This window comes from Canis aureus, chromosome X (genome assembly GCF_053574225.1).
Source record: "Canis aureus isolate CA01 chromosome X, VMU_Caureus_v.1.0, whole genome shotgun sequence".
NCBI classification, from domain to species: Eukaryota; Metazoa; Chordata; class Mammalia; order Carnivora; family Canidae; genus Canis; species Canis aureus.
In genome coordinates this window covers 82,474,979-82,491,733 of record NC_135649.1, presented here as the reverse complement: position 1 = coordinate 82,491,733, position 16,755 = coordinate 82,474,979, and the positions used below count along the sequence as shown (strand labels likewise).

The 16,755-nt window shown below is 43.7% G+C and overlaps 1 long non-coding RNA gene across 1 annotated transcript in view; it reads right to left on the bottom strand.

Moving 5' to 3' along the window:
- Nucleotides 1-596: 596 nt before the first annotated feature.
- The window catches only part of LOC144307906 (uncharacterized), a 58,852-nt gene continuing 42,693 nt past the window's right edge, over nucleotides 597-16,755 (bottom strand). Inside the window, exons 3-4 of the long non-coding RNA XR_013374573.1 lie at nucleotides 8,436-8,522; nucleotides 597-5,279 (exon numbers count right to left, since the gene is read on the bottom strand). This is a non-coding gene — a long non-coding RNA (uncharacterized LOC144307906). The remainder of the gene's footprint in view (nucleotides 5,280-8,435; nucleotides 8,523-16,755) is intronic.

Here is a 16,755-nt window from a genome sequence, read left to right as displayed (position 1 = left end):
CCCTTTCACTATTATTTATATTCCCCAAATGAATGAGAACATATAATGTTTGTCCTTCTCTGACTGACTTACTTCACTCAGCATAATACCCTCCAGTTCCATCCACGTTGAAGCAAATGGTGGGTATTTGTCATTTCTAATGGCTGAGGAATATTCCATTGTGTACATAAACCACATCTTCTTTATCCATTCATCTTTCGATGGACACCGAGGCTCCTTCCACAGTTTGGCTATCGTGGCCATTGCTGCTAGAAACATCGGGGTGCAGGTGTCCCGGTGTTTCATTGCATTTGTATCTTTGGGGTAAATCCCCAACAGTGCAATTGCTGGGTCGTAGGGCAGGTCTATTTTTAACTGTTTGAGGAACCTCCACACAGTTTTCCAGAGTGGCTGCACCAGTTCACATTCCCAACAGTGTAAGAGGGTTCCCTTTTCTCCGCATCCTCTCCAACATTTGTGGTTTCCTGCCTTGTTAATTTTCCCCATTCTCACTGGAGTGAGGTGGTATCTCATTGTGGTTTTGATTTGTATTTCCCTGATGGCAAGTGATGCAGAACATTTTCTCATATGCATGTTGGCCATGTCTATGTCTTCCTCTGTGAGATTTCTGTTCATGTCTGTTGCCCATTTCATGATTGGATTGTTTGTTTCTTTGGTGTTGAGTTTAATAAGTTCTTTATAGATCTTGGAAACTAGCCCTTTATCTGATATGTCATTTGCAAATATCTTCTCCCATTCTGTAGGTTGTCTTTGAGTTTTGTTGACTGTATCCTTTGCTGTGCAAAAGCTTCTTATCTTGATGAAGTCCCAATAGTTCATTTTTGCTTTTGTTTCTTTTGCCTTCGTGGATGTATCTTGCAAGAAGTTACTATGACCGAGTTCAAAAAGGGTGTTGCCCGTGTTCTTCTCTAGGATTTTGATGGAATCTTGTCTCACATTTAGATCTTTCATCCATTTTGAGTTTCTCTTTGTGTATGGTGCAAGAGAGGGGTCTAGTTTCATTCTTCTGCATGTGGATGTCCATTATAAATACATTTTAAAACAATATCTAGTGACATGCTTTCTATAATAAACCTACTTCAAAGGTATAGATAGGTGAAAACTAAAAGAATGAAAAAAAGATGGAGAGACAAAATAAACATCAGAACAAGGAAAATGGAGGCACCTGGGTGGCTCAGTGGTTGAGAATCTGCCTTTGACTCAGGTCATGATCCCGGGGTCTTGGGATGGAGTCCTGCCCGCATCAGGCTCCCGCAGAGAGCCTGCTTCTCCCTCTATCTACGTCTCTGCCTCTCTGTGTGTCTCTCATGAATAAATAAATAAAATCTTAAAAGAAGGAGATTGGGGCAGCCCGGGAAGCTCAGCGGCTTAGCACTGCCCTTGGCCCAGGGTGTGATCCTGGAGACCTGGGATCGAGTCCCACGTCAGGCTCCGGTATGGAGACTGCTTCTCCCTCTGCCTGTGTCTCTGCCTCCTCTCTGTGTGTCTCTCATGAATAAATAAATAAAATCTTAAAAAAAGTAAAAGATTGTTTCATCTTCTTGGTGAATTGACCACTTTATTATTACGTATTGTCCCTCTTTATCCTTGATCATTTTCCTTGTTCCTTTTTTCAGGTTTCTTATTTATTTACTCATGAGAGAGAGAGAGAGAGAGAGGCAGAGACATAGGCAGAGGGACAAGCAGGACCCCTGCGGGGAGCCCGATGTGGGACTCGATCCCAGGACCCCAGGATCGCAACCTGACCTAAAGGCAGACGCTCGACCACTGAGCCATCCACGTGTCCCGAAACAATCTTAAGTATATATATGTACTTCGCAACAAATCTCCAAAGTACGCGAAGCAAAAACTGATCGAAATGTAAGGATAATCAGGTAAATTTGATTATTGTTGGAGACATCAAAATTTTTCTTCTAGGATAAGGTAATAAGAAGTAAGCAGAGGGACGCCTGGGTGGCTCAGTGGTAGGGCATCTGCCTTTGGCTCAGAGCATGATCCCCGGGGTTGGCGATGGAGTTGGGATGGAGTCCTGCGTCAGGCTCCCTGCATGGAGCCTGCTTCTCCCTCTGTCTGTGTCTCTGCCTCTCTTTGTGTGTCTCTCATGAATGAATAAATAAAAAATCTTTTAAAAAAAGTAGGCAGAAAATCAGTAAGGATATAGAAGATCTGAACAATATTAAACAATTTAACCTGACATTTATAGAGTCTTTTGAACAACAGCAGAATACACATTCTTCACAAATGCACATGGAACATTCACCAAATAGACCATATTCCGTGCCATGAAACCATCTTTAACAAACTTAAAAGAATTGAAATCACAGAAAATATGTTCTCTGACCATAATGGAATTAAACTAGAAGTTGGCAACAGAAACATATACATCTCTATGGAAAATCTCAAAATATTTGGAAATTACATAATACACTTCTAAATAATCTGTGAATCAAAGAGGAAATCTGAAAGGAAATCCGAAACTCCTGTAAATTGGATAAAAATAAAAGTACAATGAATCTGGGATGCCTGGGTGGCTCAGTGGTTGAGCATCTGCTTTTGGCTCAGGGCATAATTCCAGGGTCCAGGGATCGAGTCCCACATTGGGCTCCCTGCAAGGAGTCTGCTTCTCCCTCAGCCTATGTCTCTGCCTCTCTCATGAATAAATGAATAAAGTTTTTTAAAAATACAATGAATCAGATTTTCTGGAATGTAGTTAAAGTGGTGACGAGAAGGAAATTAGTAGCAATAAAATGCTTATAAGAGAAAAGAAGAAAGGTCTCAACTCAATTATCTAAATTTCCAACTTAGGAAACTAGAAATTTTATGTCCAAAGGAAGGAAATAATAAAGATACCAACAGAAATCAGTAAAATTGAAAACACAAAAAATAGAGAAAAAATATCAATGGAACCAAATGCCAGTTCTTAGGAAAACATCAATAAAATTGAAAATCTCTTGGGGTGCCTGGGTGGCTCAGGTCATGATCCTGGGGTTCTGGGATCGAGTCCCACATCAGGCTTCCTGCAGGGAGCCTGCTTCTCCCTCTGCCTATGTCTCTGCCTCTCTCTCTGTGTCTCTCATTAATAAATGAATAAAATCCTTTAAAAAAATAAATAATAAATAAATAAATAAAAATAAAATTGAAAGTTTCTAGGGGCACCTGGGTGTCTCAGTAAGTTCAGCTTCTGCCTTTGGCTCAGGACAGGCTTTCAGGGTCCTGGAATCCACTCCCTAGTTGGATTCCCTGCTCAGTAGAGGGCCGCCTTCTTCTTTTCCCTCTGTGCTCTCTCTCAAATAAATAAATAAATCTTTTAAAAAATGGAAAGTCTCTACCACCAAAAGCAGTATAATTTTTTTCATTAACTCCTAAATCAATAAGAGAGTCTCTGTAGAAATTTTCTCATTTCTGAAATCTCAACTAGAAGGGATTTTACTAATTAGCGAGCCTTTTTTTTATTATTATTCATGATAGACACAGAGAGAGAGAGAGAGAGAGAGAGAGAGGCAGAGACACAGGCAGAGGGAGAAGCAGGCTCCATGCAGGGAGCCCAACATGGGACCCGATCCTGGGACTCCAGGATCGCACCCTGGGCCAAAGGCAGGAGCCAAACTGCTGAGCCACCCAGGGATCCCCCTGCAAGCGTTTTTCATGCAAAAAATATTGTATTAAGCAGAGGGAAATTTTTTTCTCTGCATTGTGATTACTTGAATTCACAGTTATATCATGAAAGGTAAGGCATTTAGATTTTTCATGATATCTATAATAGTAAGTGGAGCTATTACATTTTTTATTATCACAGTAGATTTCATCCTGGCACTTAAAAGTTAGTTTGAAGGTTTGGAATCAGAAAATACTCTGGTAGCAATATGTCCAAGCAGTTATTTGAGCTGAAAATTAATGGTGATATAGTGTGGATAGCCATTTACAACGTCTGCTAGGATTAATTTATTTTCTTCTACTGAATTTCTTTTTTTAAGATTTATTTTTAAGTAATCTGTACATTCAAGTGAGGTTCCAAATCACAACCCTGAGATCAAGAGTCGCATGTTCTACCGACTAAGCCAGCCAGGCACCCTTGAATTTCTTAATAAAAATTTTTATCATAAAAAAATTTATCATTTTATTAGTTTCCTTCGTACAAGTTGAGGAAATCATATATCCCTTACACTTAGCTGTACTATGTTGGTTTATATTGGAATTCCTACCATTTTTTAAAGATTTTTTTAAATTTATTTATTCATGAGAGACACAGAGAGAAAGAGAGGCAGAGACACAGGCAGAGGGAGAAGCAGGCTCCATGCAAGGAGCCTGATGCGGGACTCGATCCAATGACTCCAGCATCACGCCCCGGGCCGAAGGCAGGCCCCAAACCACTGAGCCACCCAGGGATCCCCCAATTCCTACCATTTTTGATACTGAATGACTGATTGCATACTGCTCAAAGAACTTCAAAAGGACGTCTCCTCATTTAGTAAGTGTCTATTGTTTAGTAAATTCATCAGGGACAGCCCGGGTGGCTCAGCGGTTTAGCGCCGCCTCCAGTCCAGGGCCTGATCCTGGAGACCCGGGATCGAGTCCCACGTCGGGCTACCTGCATGGAGCCTGCTTCTCCCTCTGCCTGTGTCTTTGCCTCTCTCTCTCAGTGTGTCTCTCATGAATAAATAAATAAAATCTTAAAAAAAAATCTCTATACCCACCGTGGGGATTGAATTTACAACCCAGAGTTCAAGAGTTGCATGTTCTACCAACTGAGCCAGCCATGCGCCCGTGTTTCACATTTATTGAACATTTAGGCATCCTCTTCTGTAATTGTCTGTTGGAATCTTTTGCCCAGTTGTCTATTTTTTTTAAGATTATTTATTTATTAATGAGACACACACACACACACACACACACACACAGAGGCAGAGTCATAGGCAGAAGGAGGAGCAGGTTCCCTGAGAGGAGCCTGATGCAGGACTCCATCCCAGGACCCTGGAATCACCACCTGAGCCAAAGGCAGGTGCTCAACCACTGAGCTACCCAGGTGCCCCTGCCCCATTGTCTGTTGAATTTCACAAGCTTAAAGTTGTGGTTAGTTTTAAACTCTCAGAAGTGTAGCCACTGGAGTGAGGCTATCACTGATTGGATCTGTACACATGCTCTGAAAATCAGCCAAAGTTATCTCTAAACAGCGATTACTTGTTCACAACTTAGGACTTTGGCCATGAAACAGACTTTTCCTTTATTCAATATGTATTTTTAATTCTCAGTCACCGCTCTTGGTTTTCTCTCAACCAAACCTGCAGGAGACACAAGAGACATTCCAGATCTTTATTTGAGGAGGTATATTAAGTAGTATTGCCACTTTAGTAATTTAAGAACCAATAACTGTGGCAGAAAAATAGCTCCCACTGTCAATTTTTTGTAATTCATTTAAAAAATCTAAATACAGGATTTGGGGGCACCCTGCCAAAGGTAATGCAGGTCATAGCATAAAATGATTAAATACAGGAAATGCCCTCTATATATTGGACACCTAGCAGCCCTATGTGCGGCCCTGAGGCGACAGACAGACACACACACACACACACACACACACACACAAATGTGTTTCATAGAATTAATGTACTATAGTATAAAGTGAACACCAACAAAACTGCCTGTCAGGTCAAGAAATACAGAAGATGTCAGGGACACCTGGGTGGCTCTGTGGTTGGGTATCTGCCTTTGGCTCAGGGTGTGATTCTGGGTCTAGGGATTGAGGCCTGCATCCAGCTCCCTGTGGGGAACCTGCTTCTCCCTCTGTCGATGTCTCTGCCTCTCTCTCTCTGTTTCTTTCATGAATAAACAAATAAAATCTTAAAAAAAAAAGAACAGAAGATGTCAGCAAACCTTTTCTGAGATTCTAGTATTTTAGACTTTGGGAGACATTATCTAGTTTCTGTCACAACTAGTCAACCTGCCATTGTTGTGAAGTAGCCATAAACAATACATAAATGAGCAATAGTGGCTGTATTCTAGCAAAACTTTATTTACAGACCCAGAAATTTGAATTTTATATAATTTTTACATCACAAGATATTTTTTGTTCTTTTTAATCATTTTATTTTAGAACTGACTAGTTTTAGAATTTTAATTCCAGTATAGTCAACATATTGTTATATTAGTTTCAGGTGTACAATATAGCAATTCAACAATTGTGTTTTTTAGAGAGACAGTGAGAGAGAGCAAGAGCAAGTGCATGAGAGAGCAGCACAAGAAGACAGAGAGAGAATCTTAAGAAGACTGCATGCCCAGCGAGGAGCCAGATGTGGGGCTCCATCCCATGACCTTGACATCCTGACCTGAGCTGAAATCTAGAATTGGATTCCTATCCAACTGAGCCACTCAAGTCCCCAGTGATTCAACAGTTCTATACATGATTCAGTACTGATCAAGATAAGTGTACTCTTAATTCCCATTCCCTATTTCACCCATCCCCACACTTACCTCTCTGGCAACCACCAGTTTGTTCTCTATAGTTAAGAGTCTGTTTTTTGTTTTGTATCTTTTTTTCTTTGTTCCTTTGCTCTGCATTTCTTAAATTCCACATGTGAGTGAAATCGTATGGTACTTGTCTTTCCCTAACTTATTTTCCTTAGCATTATACTCTGTAGAGCCATCCACATTGTTGCAAATAGAAGGTTTTCATTATTTTTTATGCCCTAGTAATATTTCATATGTGTGTGTGCAAATATACATATATACACACATCACATCTTCTTCATCCATCCATCAATCAATGAACACTTGATCTGCCTCCATAATTCGGCTATTGTAAATAATGTTGCAAAAACACATAGGGGTGCTCGTTAGTGTTTTTGTATACTTTTTTCTTTTTTTAATTGAAGTTAGATTTGCCAACATATAACACCCAGTGCTCATCCTATCAAGTGCTCTCCTCAGTGCCCGTCACCCAGTCCCCCCTTCCCCCTGCCCACCTCCCATGTTTTTGTATACTTTGGGTAAATACTTAGTAGTATAATCACTGGATTAGAGGGTAGTTCTATTTTTTATTTTTTGAGGAACCTCTATACTGTTTTCCACAGCAGCTGCACCAGTTTACATTCCCACCAACAGTGCGGAGGTGTTCCTTTTCCTCCACATCCTTGCCAAGTCCTGTTGTTTCTTGTGTTTTTAAAATAATTTTAGGGACGCCTGGGTGGCTCAGCCAGTTAAGCATCTGCCTTTGGCTCAGGTCATGATCTCAGAGTCCTGGGATCGAGCCCCACATTGGGCTCCCTGCTCAGCAGAGTCTGCCTCTCCCTCTCCCTCTGCTCCCTCTCCACCTCCCCTCGTGCACCCTCTCTGTTTTTCAAATAAATAAATAAAATATTTAAAATTTTTTTGAAAATGAAATTATTTTAAAAAGTAAAAAGTGGGCAGCCCCCGTGGCGCAGCGGTTTAGCGCCGCCTGCAGCCCAAGGTGTGATCCTGGAGACCTAGGATCGAGTCCCACATCGGGCTCCTTGCATGGAGCCTGCTTCTCCCTCTGCCTGTGTCTCTCTCTGTGTCTTTCATGAATAAATAAATAAAATATTTTTTAAAAAAGTAAAAAGGGGATCCCTGGGTGGCGCAGCGGTTTAGCGCCTGCCTTTGGCCCAGGGAGCGATCCTGGAGACCCGGGATCGAATCCCACGTCGGGCTCCCGGTGCATGGAGCCTGCTTCTCCCTCTGCCTACGTCTCTGCCTCTCTCTATCTCTGTGTGACTATCATAAATAAATAAAAATTAAAAAAAAAAGTAAAAAGCTCTGGGGCATGTGGGTGGCTTAGTTGGTTAAATATCCGTCTCTTAATTTCAGCTCACAGTCCTGATCTCAGGGTTGTGAGATTGAGCCCCACGTCAGGCTCCATGCTTAGGATTCTCTCTCTCCCTCTCCTCTGCTACCTCTCGCACTCTCTCTCTCTAAAATAAATATAATCTTAAAAAATAAGGTAAAAAGCTCTTACCTTTCTCAGCTCAAGGCCATGCAGAAATAGGCAACAGGCTAGATCAGGCCCATGGGTTGTAGTTTGCTGGCCCTTGAAACAGAACATGGCCAGAACTACAGAAGTCCTTAGTGGGACCCTTCCCTGGCATACGGTTCTCTCTTCCCAGAGAGAACCACACCCCTGACTTTTGTAGTCATGATTTCCTTGCTCTTTATCACCCACATCTGTGAACCTAAACAGCAGAGTTTAGTTTTGCCTGTTTTGAACAGTTACATAGATGTACTAAAATACATTATGTACATTTTGGGTCTTGCTTTTTTTCCCCTCAACATCATGTCTATGAGATACCTGCGCGTTGTGCGTAGCTGTAATCTGCTCATTCTCATCACTTTGCAGTGCTCCGTTGGTACATATTCCACAATGTGTTTCTCCATTCTCTTAGTGTATCAAGGAGTGTAATTTCTGGGTCATTGAGGATACCTACCTTTATACATTCCTAAGGAATTCCATATGGTTTTCCAAAGTGGTTGCATCAGTTTACACTCACATCAACCGGGTATAGAGTATTATACTAAAAACAAAAAACAAAAAACAAAAAAAAAAAAAAAAGAAAGAAAAAAAAGGAAAAAAAAAGTTTTACCAATACAGTATTATTGTGATGTTCCTCTTTGTCATTTCAATTTTTCTTTTCCTGGATGAATATCCTTCACATGTTTACTGTATATCTGGGCATCCTCTTCTGGAGTGTGCCATTTCAAATATTTGCTCCCTTTTCTACTGGCTGCAAAAGATTTTTTCCAAAAATGTAACTAGTGATCAGCCTTTAAAAAGTAAGTTTCTTGGGGCGCCTGAGTGGCTCAGTCGGTTGAGCATCTGCCTTCAGCTCAGGTCATGATCTGAAGGTCCTGGGATCAAGCCCCACATTGGGCTCTCTGCTCAAAGGGGAGTCTGCTTCTCCCTCTCTCTCTGCCTGCTGCTCCCTCTGCTCATACTAGCTCTCTCTCTCTAATAAATAAATAAAATTTAAAAAAAAGAAAGTAAAAGATTCTCTACTAAATTGCAGTATCGGGGGATCCCTGGGTGGCTCAGCAGTTTGGCGCCTGCCTTCAGCCCAGGGCTTGATCCTGGGGTCCCAGGATCGATTCCCATGTCGGGCTCCTTGCATGGAGCCTGCTTCTCTCTGTCTCTCTCTCTCTCTCTCTTCTCTGTCTCTCATGAATAAATAAATAAAATATTTTAAAAAATAAAAAATAAATTGCGGTATCTAGCTACTGTTGGGATACTAGAAGATCGGGCCCCCCGTACAGCAGCAATGGATGGGGGTTGGGTAGGGTCTTCTCCTCTAGATAAGGCATGGGGTCACCGATGTCCTCTGTGCCCACTGCTAGGATGGCTTCGTTCATAAAAGGTTTTGGGACATGCTGGGGCAGCCACCCCTGATTCTATCTTCACTTTCCCTGCCAACTGGACTATCTGCAAATCTAGAGGGGTCAGGGAGAAATGTTAGCAAGCGTTTCCCAGATGATAGCTAGGTAGGAGGTTGGCACTAACTCCCACATTCCTCACTCCCAATGTAAAGAAATGGCTCCCAAGCTGGTCCTGGAGCCTTTTTCCACGTGGCCTGCTTTCCCCAGACATTCATATCTTCCTCGATGCCCCAGGGTCCTGCATGCCCCCTGGCCTCATCATTGTACAAGGAGTCCTCGTTGGACAGCCAGGGTGTGATTGATAAATATTTTCTCAATTTAAGTAAAAGCCCTAATGGGAATATAGGCAGCTTAGATCCTCATTTAAAAATTGAGCCATATTGGGGGCTCCTGAGTGGTTCAATAGGTTAAGCGTTGGACTCTTGGTTTTGGCTCAGGTCATGATCTCATGGGTCATGAGATTGAGCCATGTGTTGGGCTCTGTGCTCAGTGGGAGTCTGCTTGGGATTCTCTCCCTCTGACCCTCCCTCTCCCAAATCAATCAATCAATCAATCAACCAATCAATCTTTTAAAAAATTGAGCCATATTGAGTGCCTGGGTAGCCTCAATTAAGCATCTCTTAAAAAATAAGATTTTATTTATTGACACAAGAGACACACAGATAGAGAGAGAGGCAGAGACATAGGTAGAGGGAGAAGCAGGCTCCTCGCAGGGAGCTGGATGCGGGACTGGATCCCTGGACCTGGGATCATACCCTGAGCCGAAGGCAGAAGCTCAACCTCTGAGCCAACCAGGCATCCCAAGCATCTGACTCTTGATCTCAGCTTGGGTCTTGATCTCAAGGTTCTGAGTTCAAGCCCCTCATTGGGCTTCATGCTTGGTGTGGAGCCTACTTTAAAAAAATTTTTTTTAAAGACACAGGCCGAGGGAGAAGCAGGCCCCATGCAGGGAGCCTGACATGGGACTCGATCCTGGCCAGGATCAGGCCCCGGGCTGAAGGTGGCGCTAAACCACTGAGCCACCCGGGCTGCCCCCAAAAAACTTTTTTAATTGAGTTATATTCTCATTAATAGAAATGCCTAAAAAAATCCCTTAAAATTTCATAAACGTCAGTTAATGGGAAGAGCCAGGAAGGGTTCAGCTTAGTTTTGTATCCATAAAAGAAATACTAGCAACTTTAAAACAAATGATTAAATGTTTTTTGTTACTTATAAAATACACTCTAGGGGTGCCTGGGTGGCTTCGTGGTTGAGCATCTGCCTTCAGCTCAAGGAGGGTCCTGGGATCGAGTCCCACATCAGTCTCCCCATGGGGAGCCTGCTTCTCCCTCTGCCTATGTCTCTCTCTCTCTCTCTCTCTGTCTCTCATGAATAGATAAATAAAATATTTAAAAATAAATAAAAATAAAAGGCTCTCTGAAGATAGAGAGGGGACATCTTAGAGATGGAGGCCAAAATCAAATGTGAAAACTAATTTGATGCACTTATTCCTAGACAGGAAGATAGAATGCTTGGCCCTCTTTCCACATATCCTGATCTTGGTGCTTCTATGCCATTTCTGGAATGGAACCTGGAGATCTGCATTCTGACTGTGTGACTTTGGCTGAGTCATGTGTCCCCCACAGGCCTCAGTTTTTCCCTTATGTCAAATGAGGAGTCATAAGCACCATTCTGAACGGTCACAGGTTCACAGGTTTGTCAGGAGGTCACAATACAGTGAAAATGAAGTATCTTTAAGGAACTAAATCAGCTCTCCCAGGACATAACACGTTTTAGAATTCTTACCACATAGAACTGGTTTCTTCGGAACAAAGTAGTAGGTGATGCTAGTGTGTTAGCCTGCTTGGGCTGCCATCAGACTACGACAGACCAGGTGGCTTAAACATCAGAGATTAATTTTCTAACAGTTCTGGAGGCTAGAAGTCTGAGATCAAAATGTTAGCCTTGATTTTTCCCCCAACACCTCTTTCTTTGGTTTGCAGATGGCCACCTACTCCTTGGATCCAACTCACATGGTTTTTCTTTTTTTTTTTTTTTTTTTAATTTATTTTTTATTGGTGTTCAATTTACTAACATACAGAATAACACCCAGTGCCCGTCACCCATTCACTCCCACCCCCCGCCCTCCTCCCCTTCCACCACCCCTAGTTCGTTTCCCAGAGTTAGCAGTCTTTACGTTCTGTCTCCCTTTCTGATATTCCCCACACATTTCTTCTCCCTTCCCTTATATTCCCTTTCACTATTATTTATATTCCCCAAATGAATGAGAACATATAATGTTTGTCCTTCTCCGACTGACTTACTTCACTCAGCATAATACCCTCCAGTTCCACCCACGTTGAAGCAAATGGTTAAACTCACATGGTTTTTCTTGTATGTTTTCTGTGTCCTGATCTGCTCTTCTTATAAGGACATCAGTCAGATTGGATTAGGAATCCCCTGAGGACTTCATTTTAACTTGATCACCTCTTTAAAGGCCCCGTCTCCAAATACAGTCATGTTCTGAGACACTGGGAGTTAGGACTTCAACATGTGAATCTAAGGACACTGATCAGCCCATAACAGCCACAGATGAATTCTATGAATTTTATCCATCTGTCTAAGGCAGGGGAAGAAGAGGAAGGAGTAGTCTAGATCTGGGAGTTGTTGGTTTGCTTTGGGGACACCTCATCTAGGATGGACAGAACACTCAAAGGTGGCCATGGGCATTGATTGGCACAGGCTTTCTCAATAAAATGCATAGTCATGACCTTATTGTTTTGGGTATAAAAATAATAATGCTGGGATCCCTGGGTGGCGCAGCGGTTTGGCTCCTGCCTTTGGCCCAGGGCGCGATCCTGGAGACCCGGGATCGAATCCCACATCGGGCTCCCGGTGCATGGAGCCTGCTTCTCCCTCTGCCTGAGTCTCTGCCTCTCTCTCTCTCTCTGTGACTATCATAAATAAATAAAAAAATTAAAAAAATAAAAAATAAAAAAATAAAAATAATAATGCCTGCTCATTACAAAAATAAAAAATGGGAAAAAAGTGCAGAAAAGCATAAAGCCAAAAATGTAAAAAAAGAAAAATCCCTCTGGGGAACCTGGGTGGCTCAGTTAGTTAAGTGTCTGCCTTTATTTTTTTTTAAGGATTTTATTTATTTATTCACGAGAGAGAGAGAGAGGCAGAAACAGAGGGAGAAGCAGGCTCCATGCAGGGAGCCCGACGTGGGACTCACCCCGGTCTCCAGGATCACGCCCCAGGCCGAAGGCGGCACTAAACCACTGAGCCACCTGGGATGCCCCAAGTATCTGCCTTTAGCTCGGGTCATGATCCCAGTATCTTGGAATCAATCTCTGACTGGGGCTCCACTATCGGAGTGGAGTCTGCTCCAGATTCTCTCTTTCTCCCTCTGCCTCTGCCCCACCCCCTCAACTCTCTCAAATAAATAAAATTTTTAAAATAAAAATTTTAAAAAATCCCTCTGAATCCTAATACCAAGAAATAACCAAATAACCATTTTTCTTACCATATTCCTTCTGCACCCGGACAGGGAGGCAGATTGGTGGGTGGAGAGAATCAGCAAAGAGGGAAAGAAACAAAAGCAATTTCTACGAAGGGGCTTGTGCTGTACCTGTTAGCTTAAGTAAAAGGTGTTGAGCTTTTCTTTGATTAAATTAACAGAAGAGGGGCAGCTGTCCTGTGTTTCTCATGAGTAAATAAATAAAATCTTTAAAAAAATAAAAATAAATTAACATAAAACCAAACAGATGTTATATTAGTTTCTTTTTGCTCCTGTAACAAATTACTGCGAACGTAACTGCTCAAGACAACACAGATTCACTACCTTCCCGTTCTGGAAGCCAGAAGTCTGGCACAGGTCTCACTGGGCTCCAGTCAAGGTGTTAGGAGGTCTGGGTTTCCTTCTAAAGGGTTCAGGGGAAACTTGTTTTCTTGCCTTTTCTGGCTTTGAGAGGCCCCTGCATCCCTCCGCTTACAGCCTCCTACCTCCATCTTCAAAGGTAGCAACTTTAGTCAGGTTCTTTTCACATCACAGCACTCCTGCCTTCCTCTTCAACTTTTAAGGACCCTTATAAGTATATTGGCTCCCCTGGATAATCCAGGATATTCGGTTTATCTTAAAGTCAGCTGATGAGCAATTTGAATTCTCTTCTGCAGTGTAACCTAGCAGAGTCACAAGTCCTGGCAATTAGGATGTGACCATCTTTGGGGGTGGGGGCATTATTCTGCCAGCCACACATGCAAAATGTAAAAGCCTGCCAAATCTCAGCTAAAGCTGTCATCACAATATCCTCTACATTTACATTTTTCGTAATTCTCTCAGTAAAAAAAAAAAAAAAAAAGATGATGAAAAACCTTTATCAGCTAAGATGCTTTTGTCTGCAAGTAACAGAAACCAAATGGAATCAGCTTGACCAACAAGGGAATAGATGAACTCACAAAAAGAGGAAATGGCTTCAGGTTGGCTCAAGGGCTGTCTCAGCAGCCTGTTTCCTCCTACTCGTTTCTGCTGCAGTGTCTCGAGGCTGGCTGTATTTCTTGGTGCTTATAACAACTAACCTACTACCTCCAATAGAGGAAAAAGTGGGATGATGGGGGGAGGGAGTTCCAGGGAGGTCAAGTCACTGGCCAAAGGCCATTGTGCTAGCAACTGACAGAGTTGCAATCCCAGGCCAGGCTGTCCAACCATTGCCCGACCAGGCTCTTAACCACCATCAGTCCACACTGGCCTATGCTGGTGGGGGCACTCTGGCTCAGAGGCCTGCCCTCCTGAGTGAGTGGGAGCTGGCCACCCATGTCTCCAGGCCTGGTGAGGGGCCGTATCTTGGGCACAGGCCAGACTTTTCGGCCTGTGCTTCATGCACGACTAGGGAGCTGCATGGCCTGCAAACCACAGGCACGTTGTCACGTTGCCTTTTTCCTTACCTCCCCTCTGCCTGGCTGGGCTAGCCTGGGCCTCTGGAAGCCAGGGTGGTGCTGAGGATTGAGCAGGCTCCACCTGGAACCTTGCCAGGTTCTGGGGCCGAGAGAGGAGCTGGGAGGAAAAGGCTTGTATCCTACTAGGCCTCAATTCAGCATCCCGAGCGACCTCTCCCACCGATGTACGGCCCACTATCCTAAACTGCTCGCCTTTCCCCACAGCACTATTACGATCGCATCTCCAAGTGCTTCACTTCACACATGCTGTTTCTCCTGCTGCCATACTCTGTCCCTTCTGTTTAGTTACCTCCCTCTCCTTCAGATTTCAACTGAGATGTCACCACCCTGAGGACTGCTTCCTGGCCCCCTCCACTGTGGTGGGCCCTCCAAAAGGTATCCAGCTTCCAATCCCTGGAACCTGTGAATGTTCACTTATGTGGCAACAACAACAACAAAAAGCACTTAGCAGGTGTGATTAAGTTAAGGATCCGGGGGCGTCTGGGTGGCTCAGTTGGTTAAGTGACTGACTATTTCGGCTCAGGTCATGATCTCAGGGTCCTGGGATTGAGCCTGCTTAGGATTCTCTCTCTCCCCCTCCCTCTGTTCCCCCTACAAAAAAAGTTAAGAGTCCATGAAGGGGATATTATCTTGATTATCTGGGTGAATCCTAAATGTAACCACAAATGTCTTTGTAAGAGGGAAGCTGGCGTGGGGGGGGTGGTTTAAGATAGAAGATGAGAAGACACACACACAGAGGAGGTGGCAGTGCGATCACAGAGATGGAGATCGGACTGGTGGAGTCTATGGAACCATAAGCCAAGGAATGCCGGCAGCTTCTAGCAGCAGATCTCACCTTTCCCTTCTTTCTTTTTAAAGATTTTATATATTTACGAGAGAGAGAGAGAGAGAGAGAGCACACAAACAGGGGGAGCAGGAGAGGAAGAAGTAGGCTCCCTGTTGAGCAGGGTCCCAGAACCGGACCATGACCTGAACCGAAGGCAGATGCTTCACTGACTGAACCCGCCCAGGAGCCCCTCCCCTCTGTCCTTAAATCCACTCAGCTCAGCAGTTTAGGACTGTAAAGTCCAGCAAAGACCATCTTGTCTAACCTCCTCACTGAACAAATGGGGAAAACTGAGGCACAGAGTGGGCCAGGGACCTGTTCAAACAACTCACCCAGCATGACATCAGCAACAGCACTAAGGCCAGAAACTGGACCCAGATATGGGCCCCTGCTCTTATAAACACTCAGAGTGACCTCTTCAAGGACAATCAAAATGACCCGGATCACACAGGGAAGAGGGATTCTTGCCCCTGCTAGGTGCTAGGAGCCAGATAGTCTCTAGACCTTCCCCCATTCAAGACTCAATGGGCCTTTCCTGTCATGTGGTAGATTCCATAGCCCAGCCCCCATGTCCAGGTCAAGACCATAGGGCCACCAACGCATAGAGTGTCTTTTGAGACCACTGTACTCAACTCCTTTGGTACAGAAGATGAAACTGAGGCCCAGAGAGGGCAAGGGACAGAACCCAAACCACCAGCAGCTCCAATGCAGAATGAGGGCTAGAACTCAGCTCACCTTACCTTCCATTCTGTGGTTCTATAGGCAATGCTTTCCACTGCCTCCCTACAATCCTCACCCACATTTCCTCCCTCTCCACTACTCCTCCCCCATTTTCTTCAGATGGTAGTTGGAGCTCCCCTGTTCCAAAGGAGCATAAATTCCTCCCCCAGACCAAGGGCAGGGATTATGATTGATCTAAACCAGTCATAGGAATTTTGCTTCCTCTGAAGAGTGATAAATGGGGGAGGGGGTGGCATTTGGTGCAGTTTTGGCCAATGAGATGTAAGGGATAATCCATAGGGAGGACTGTCCAGGCCAAATAAAAAGACAATGCCTCATTAGAAGAAAGCCTTTGTTCTGAACCAACCCTTTTTCCTGCATCAGATACAGACGTGAGGTCTAGAAGTACAGCAGCCTTCTTGCAACAATGAGGTAAGAACCATGAAGAAAAAAGTCAGCATGCTTAAAGATGGTCAAGATGCAGAGGGAAGGGAACTTTGACTCTGCTTACAATTATCATTGAGCCTGAGACTGTCAATCTCGAATTTTCTGGTAATGGGAGAAAATAAACCCCTTTCACTAGAAGACACTTTAGCAGAGCTTTCAGTTAGTTACAGGGGAAAGAATGCCTAAGAAAGACCCTCGTCATATAATCTCTTAACCACCCTTTGGGACAGCCAGGCTAGGTCCTAGCACACCCTCCTCATCCAAGGAAATTGAGCCACATAGCCTATGTGGTTTATGTTTTTTAAGATTTTATTTATTTATTCATGAGAGACACAGAGAAAGAGGCAGAGACATAGGCAGAGGGAGAAGCAGTCTCCCTGCAGGGAGCCGGATGCAGGACTCGATCCCAGGCCCCCAGGATCATGACCTGAGCCAAAGACAGACGG